Genomic DNA, 8,270 nt, shown 5'->3' on the forward strand with positions numbered 1-8,270 from the left:
TCCTTTTCTCCACACCCTCTCCAGCATTTATATGCAGACCTTTTGCTGATGGCCATTCTGACCGGTGTGAGGTGATACCTCATTGCAGTTTTGATTTGCATTTCTCTAATAATTAGCAATGTTGAGCATCTTTTCATGTTCCTGTTGGTGATCTGTATAAGACCTTGCAATAATTTGAACAATTAGTTATGCCTGAGTCCTGAGTATAGCGTGACCACTCAAGTTGTGCAGAAGCAGATGGAAAGCAAAGTCAGAACAGTATGCATTCATGGAGGGTCTCAGAACTGGCCTGGCAGCAGTAGCAAAGCTAAGATAAGCATGTGAAGGAGGTACTTAACTAACTAGCACAGTAAAAGGACACCTTGGCTGTTATCTCTGAGCCCATGCCCACACCTCCACAGGAGATGTGAATTTACTTGTCCAATGTGAGCATCAGAGCCTGAAGGAGAACCCAGGTCTCTGACTTCTCCGCTTAGCACTCTTTCAGCTACCAGTGTTTCTCCACCTTCACTGCACATTAGAATCCCCTGGGGATCTTTAAAAAATACTAATGCCCTGGTACCAACCCAAACCCATGAGATCAAAATCTCTGAGGTAGGGGCTTGGGTGTTAATATTTTTTTATAAGTTCTCAGGTGATTCCAATGTGCAGCCAAGGTCACATACTGCTGTGCTGTACTTTGCTGTTGCCTCCCCTCTGCCAGCTACATCCTTGATCCGCTGGTCATGTCACATCTGCTCCGACTGCTTCATCAGCCCAATCTAGATGCTTGCTTTCTGGCTTGGTGGCCCTTCCTGTTTCTGAATGGCTGCATCCTTGCTTCTCCCCGGAGGTGGAGGCTGAACACTCACCATTTATTGTGGGCCGTTACTGTCTCCAGAAGTGCTCCTTGGGTGGTTTGAATGGTGGCTCCCCAAAAGCTATGTTGTGTCCTGGAATGTGACCTTATTTGTAAAGACAGTCTTTGCAAATGTAATTAAGTGAAGGTTCTCCAGAGGAGATCATCCTGGATTTAGGGTGGACCCTACATCCATTGACAAGTGATCCTTATGAGAGATACACAGGGAGAAGGAGGAGAATGCCACTTGAGGACAGAGGCAGAGACTGGAACCACAAACCAAGGAATGTCCAGAGCTACTGGAAGCTGGAAGAGGCAAGGCAGGATTCTCCCCATGAGCCTTTGGAGATACCCTTCTGCTACCTTGATTTCAGACCTCGAGCCTCCAGAACTGTGGGAGAATATATCTCTTTTGTTTTAATCCACCCAGTTTGTGGCAATTTGCTACGGCAGCTTGAGGAGACTAACAGAGATACCATTTCAGTACCCTGCTTTTTGCTTGGTTGTATCTGGAGCAGATAACCATCCAATTTAACATGCTTCCTCTGGACTTGCTTACTGAGTTTACCAAGTTTTGCCTTATCTTATTATTACATCTAGAAAGTTTTGGGGTATCTACTAGGGCAACACACCCCTCTTCCTCTCTCCCTTCCAGGCTTCTCCTCTCTATCCAGACTGTACAGCACCCATCAAAAGCCATCTCACAGTGGTCACATCCTAGCCTCTTCTTCTACAGGTTTTAATTTTTTCATACCATGCTTCTTTTAAAGTGAACAAAATTTGCACCTGGTTATTGTACACAGTTGAAACAATTTAGAAGAATAAGTTCTGCCTTCACCTGCTACTTTCCTCCATGCAACTTCCCATATGCACCTACGGTAACCACTGCTAACCAAGAACAGTCTGGTGAATACCCCCCAATCCTTCTTTCCAGGCTATAATTGACTCAGACAGGAAATATAAGCTATGATGCAGCTGGAAACAGCACTGCACTTGTTGAAGCAGGCAGGGGTGGGGTGCTTAGAGCCCACCGACTACTTCTCCTAGGATCTCTCTGAACAACCCACAGGTTGCAAGGAACAAAGACATCGAAAACCAGCCCTCTTGGGGTCTGGCCTGGGGGCCAAGGTGGGGACCAGGGCAAGGCAATCGTGGCACACTTAAGGAGGCGCTCACGCTCAGGGCTATGCACACCTTAAGAAAGCTGCTGTTTGGGTGGTGAAGACCCCCATCAATGGTGGAGGAGGGGCTCTGTCTCTCTCTACTTGAGGCTTCTAGGTGTTTCCAAAGGAGGAAGAAGCTGCAGCACTTATTTCTGGCTTTGTACATCAGTAAGTCAGATCAAGTCTGACTTGAAACCCTCTGATGTCTTTCTATCTCATCTACGGTGATAGCCAACGTCCTTGCTGGTCACACACGGTCTGCCCTCCACCCTGCCCCAGGGACTCTTCTTCTCTGATGCAGCTCCCCATCGGTATTCCTGGCACTCACCCCACCCCAGTCACACGGGCCTCCTTCCCTTTCCTTAAACACACCAAGCGTGGTCTATCTCAGGCCCTTTGCAAACTTGCCATCCTCTCTGCCTGCAACGCTCTTCCACCAGGGATCCAGGAGGTTCACTTGCTTACTTCTTCCGGATCTCTGCTCAGAGACTACCTAACCAGAAAGGACTGCCCTGACTGTTCTACACCAGCAGCACCCCCAGCCAACCCCACCACTCACTGTCCACCTTGTGCTGCTTCCTTTTCCTCTGATTATCTCCTGACTCTGCAGTCACAGATAGACTACAACAGGTTTTGTGAGAAAAGGTACAAAAACAAGCTAGATGCTTTCTCCCACTGACTTCACTGTGGGATGCCTGCTGAGTGCTGTGTTGGGTTTTGTTCCTGTATGAAGAGCCCCACAGACATGCCTTTTGGAAGTTGGACACAGGGAAGCTGCACATCCCTGAAAGCACTGGCCTGTGTCTTTGTGAACTTTCTATTCCAAGGTGCTAATTGAGTATCTGCAGGGCTGCATTTTTCTCTTTGGCTTCCAGGAAGTTTGGGGCCAAATTCGAGACTGAACTATAACAACTTTGTGAGACTTGAATGTCTTTCTTTCTGGTTGGGATTTTCCAGACTTATTTACATTTCCCCACCCCAGATTGTTCCTGTTACGCTGTGTTATATGCTATAGTTTGTTCCTTTTTGTAATCCAGGGATGAGGTGGGAGAGAAATAAGCTAATTATTGGGGGCACAGATGAATCCACAGGCATGGTGAAAGCGAGACTCCTGGATTGACCGCACCACTGGCATGACCGGGTGGGACTCTGGCCCAGCAGGCACTGTTAGAAATTTAATACTGCCTTGGACAGAGAGGAAAAAGATGGGTGGAGACAAGGAGCACAGTCAAATCCTGAGGTCAAGTTTTTGCTCATATAGTCGTTACTTGGAGTGTAATATGAAGAATATGTATCCGTAAGTTTATAGAATTTTTGAGCTGAGAGAAATTGTTGGTAAATCCAAATATTTTCTTGTAGAAATGAGGAAACTGAAAACCAAGCAATTTGCTTAAGGCCCAAAACTATTTATTGGCAGAGGCGAGATGAGAATCCTTTTCTCTCTCCTCCTGGCCCAAAGCTTTTTCCACAATACCACCCACAAAGTTGCAGTTCTTCCCATTTTGTGTATTAAGAATTTTTCATTTGAGATCCTTGGAAAATGTGTTAAGAGGTTATGCCTGCATACATATAATTCTTTTTCCTCCACAGACTTTCCAAATTCAATAAAGTAATGGAAGGGAAGTGCCCCCTGATCGTTTTCCTCAAAGCCAGCAATGCTCTGATTTTCCCTGATTTTAATGCGCCAGCTCAAAAACACACTCGTTCCCGTGGGCTGTGGACAGAGCGTGAAGGTTAAAACACGGGCTAGAGGAAACAACAGGGCTTGGGCAGCTTGGGGCTGGAGGTGGGCCGTGGGTGAATTCCGGGTGGCAGGTGGGATCGGCAGAGTAGGGGGTTTTCAGGGAAAGCTGCCTGCTGGGTCCAGGAAAAGAAAGATAGGGATTCCAGATGTGCCCCAAACATGTCTAGTTTCGGTCAACATTGGAGGAATCCTCAGCGTAGGTTCTCAAAAATGCATAGAATCTGAGGGGGAGAGCAGGCTGAAAAGAGAGAAAGGGAAGCCCCTGCTGCCTGCAGAATCACAAGTCTCCAGGAGAGTTTGAACACAACAAAACTCAGCACAGGCTTCTTTGGCGGGTAGCATTAGGGATTAGGACCTAACTTTGAGAGGAAAATTGTTCTGATGAATGGGTATATTTGGCTAGTTCCGGCTAAGTGGTTTTCAATGGTGACTTCAGCCTAGAGCGCTGCAAAGCTGAGCTGCAGCCACCTGGTGTCACAGCTGCTTTGTTTTACCAGTTAGTCAAGCACAGAGCCCTGGGGGAGGGTCCGGGTGGGGGCACCTGGGAGAAGCTTAGAGCCTGGGAGCTGCCGCTGCCTGGAGAGAAAGCTCTGCCAAGCTTATCGTCAAAAAGGCAAGGAAATATTGGGCCTGCTCATTCCACCCTCTTGCATCGCTTGGATGTGTCTCCCTAGAAAACCAGAGCCTTTTCAGGCCTCAGTTGTACTGGACACGAGCTCTTGCAGATTTAATGCCCACGTCAGCATGGGGCCTTGTTTTCTGTATTGCACATTGCAAAATGATGGCCTTTATGATGACAAATAACCAACAATGATCCCAACAATGATGATCCCAACAAGCTACTCTTTTAAAAGCTAAGAAAAGTGATCAAAGGTAGGCAAGAAACTTTGTAATGATCAGTCTTCTCATGAGACACAGCTGTGACCTTAGACAGAAATGCAATTCTGAACTTCACCCTCAGTTTGTTTTGAAGGTTACCTAAACTGTTTCTGGTTTTGAGCTGTCTTTGTATCTCTCTTCCTTATGATGGGTACCATGCCAAATCAAAAGAGGACTTGAAGGAATGAACCTGAAGACCCTCAGCTGATCAAGCTAGAGCACTAAATTGGGAATCAGGGTAAGCTTTCTGACCATCCCTTAAATCTCTTTCCAGCTATGAGGTTGTCAATCTTCATTTCCCCAAGCCTGGCCTGAGGACCACATATGTTAGAATCTCTCAAGTTCTTTATTAAAAGTGTAGCTTCCTGAGCCTGAGTCACACTCACTGGATGAGACTATCTTGGATGTGGGACCAAGAACCTGTATTTTCAACATCTAATTCTTATGCATATTTAGTTTTTTAAAAAAAATTAATTAATTAATTTTTGGCTGTGTTGGGTCTTCGTTTCTGTGCAAGAGCTTTCTCTAGTTGCGGCAAGTGAGGACCACTCTTCATCGAGGTGCGCGGGCCTCTCACTGCCGCGGCCTCTCTTGTTGCGGAGCACAGGCTCCAGATGCGCAGGCTCAGTAGTTGTGGCTCACAGGCCTAGTTGCTCCGTGGCATGTGGGATCTTCCCAGACCAGGGCTCGAACCTGTGTCCCCTGCATTGTCAGGCAGATTCTCAACCACTGTGCCACCAGGGAAGCCTGCATATTTAGTTTTTTAAAAAACAGTTCGATATTTGCCTGAAAGTGGACACTTATGTAGCTATCACCCTTGTCAAGAAATAGAACTTTATCAGCAATGCAGAGACCCCCTTATGTCTCTTCCTTTCCCCAAAGGTAACTATTATCTTGATTTTAAGGCAATCACTTTTCTGCTGTCCCTTTGCATTTACATTTAAGAATACATTGGTTTTGTCTAGTTTTTCAAGTTCTATATAAGTGAAATTATATAGTATATAGCTTTGGCATCTGCTTTTCTTCTCTTTTTTTCTTTTTCCTTCTCACCATTATGTTTGTGAAATTCATCCTGTGGTTGTAGTTGTGTTCTACTGTATGACTAAACCACAATTTACTTATTTTGTCTACTGTCGGTGGACGCTGGGTGGTTTCCAGTTTGGGACCGTTATGAATAATGCAGCTCTGAACATTCTTGCACACATTTCTGTTGGTTATACAGTAAGGGTGGGATTACTGGGTATGCTTATCTTCAATGGTAGTAGGTAATGCAAGCTGTTTTGCAAACTGGTGACTGCAGGTCCAATTTTAAGAACCTTTATCTATATTTTTTTTGCAGACTGGTAGGTGGAAACAACCACAGAGTGAGCTTTATGTGTAATTAATTGTCATTTCCTTTTCCCCAATTTATGGAGGTAATGGCTAGATTTGTTTTCAACTGGAGTTTTGTTGATAAGTTGGATTTCTCTTTTGCCGATTACTGCTAAATCCTCCTGAATTTATATCCTAAGTGATTTCTTGATCTGTCCAGAAATTAAAACAGATATGCATAAGAACCTGCTATGTGTCAGGCACAGTGCTAGGCTCTAGAAACACAATGGTAAACAAGACAGGGAAGATCTTGGCCTTGGAGAAGCTTAAAGTCTAGTGAGGGAGACACAGAAATGAGAAAAGACACATGTAAATATATAATTATAAATTGTGAGATATTCCATAGAAAAAGAACAGGGTGCTGGGGGAGAAGGAGGGGCTGTGGGGAGGGGTGGCACCACCTAGATATGAAGGTTCAGGGAGGGAGTGGGAGAGAGCTTAGCTTAAAAAGTGACAGCTCAGACCTGGGTGAATCTGTGAAGAGTCAGTGGAGGATGTTCCAGGCAGATAAGCCGTTCTCTTGTGTGGGCTCTTACAGAGAGAGGAGCTTGGTGCGCTGAAGAACTGGAAGGATTATGATGGATTACGGCAGATGAGGTAGGCGGAGTGAGCCTGGTGAGGAAGGCAGGACCCAGGCGTGAGTGTGGAGGTGTGGGTGTGGTCTGCTGAGTAGTGCAAAAGGATGGCTCTGGCTACTGTGAGGAGAATGGGTTAGAGGAGGCCAGGTGAGGGAGCAGGGAGGCCATTTAGGATGATGATGTTAGGCCAGATGATGTTTAGCTGGACTAGGACGCTGCCAGGAGACTTGGAAGATGTGGATGAATTCAAGAAACATTCTAGAGCTGGAACTAAGAAGTCTGGTGAGGAGAGAGGGAGGGACAAGCAAGAAGAATGACTCCCAGGTCTGGCCTGTGAAACTGGGTGAGAGGAGTTTACCAAGATGGGGAAATCTCTTCTATGGACATCAAATTCCTTTTATAGCACTTAAGACCTGCCCACATCCTCCTGTAGTTCCAATGTCTTTCTACATTCAATGCCAAAATGAAAGAAGTCTCCTAGCTTTTGTTAACAAACTTAAAACAACAACAACTTTTATTTGTATTTATTTTGTGCTGAATTTATTCTGGCCTTAGTTTCTTCTGGGATATCTTTTTCTTCTGTGCAACTTCCTCCTCTGGTTTAGGAGCAATCTGCTCTTTTTTAGTAATGATCATCTCAATGTGGCAGTAGGAGCTCACATAGATCTGTAAGTTCAGTGGTGCATCTTGGGGCCTTTGTTCACCTGGACGTCCTCAATGACCAGAGAATCTACATCGAAACCCTTAAGTTCAGCATTACTCTCTGCATTTTTAAGCATGTGCAGCAAAAACTCAGCACTCTTTTTGGGCCACTGACCCTACATCCAGCTCCACTCTTGGGCCTGGCACACCCACGAACTCTGCCATTGTAAGGATGGAATGGCACACATTGATTCTGTAAAATGACATCTTTTCAGATATACATAAGCTTGATGGCTCTGGGCAGTTTCCTGGGTGTTCTTAAAGTGAACACAACAATTTGAACCTCTTGATTTACATGATTTTGTGGAGTTTTCCGAGTCAAGTGAATAGCAAACTATTTTCAGAGACTGCCACTTATAGGAAGAGCTTAACAGTCTTTCTTCTACCCTCTTCCACCATTATTGCTTATTTATTAAGTGTTTATTTGTATGCTTATGGTGTCCAAAGCTTCTGGGCCATCGTTTTAAGGTGTGAATTAGTGAATGAGTTCTTTTTATTACATAAACCTACAGACCCAAGTCAACCTCCAGATTCTAAATATGGGTAGGCTGCCCTGATAGGGAAAATAGCAGATCTAAACATGATTCTCAGAAAAAGTGCACTTGCTTAAAAATTATCTTTTGAGGAGTACAGTTATGAAACATTGAAATATGATGTTAAAACCCAATAAAAAGTTCTAAATTCAGAAATGTAAAAGAAGTGACAGAAAAAAAGAACTTACTTCAAACTCTTCTTTCCAATAATGAATTGGACTAACAACATTTTCTTTTCAAACTTCTTTTTCTTAAAAGAATTTTAACTACATTAAGGCCATTTGAAATGGGCTTCCTATATAAAATACAAGATATAATCAATTTCTTCGAGATCTGTACCTTTGAACATAAACATAGCAGAAGTGTTTTTGGTTTAGAGTTTGTGAGGAAATTCCTAAATTTTCAGATTTGTTCATCTAGTATATATATATATATATATATATATATATATATATATTTTTT

At 44.2% G+C, this 8,270-nt stretch overlaps 1 pseudogene; it reads right to left on the reverse strand.

The window, feature by feature from the left end:
* Nucleotides 1-7,113: 7,113 nt before the first annotated feature.
* Nucleotides 7,114-8,270, reverse strand: part of LOC114486827 (60S ribosomal protein L17-like) — a 2,236-nt pseudogene continuing 1,079 nt past the window's right edge.

The sequence above is a fragment of the Physeter macrocephalus genome, chromosome 9 (genome assembly GCF_002837175.3).
Source record: "Physeter macrocephalus isolate SW-GA chromosome 9, ASM283717v5, whole genome shotgun sequence".
Classification (NCBI taxonomy): domain Eukaryota; kingdom Metazoa; phylum Chordata; class Mammalia; order Artiodactyla; family Physeteridae; genus Physeter; species Physeter macrocephalus.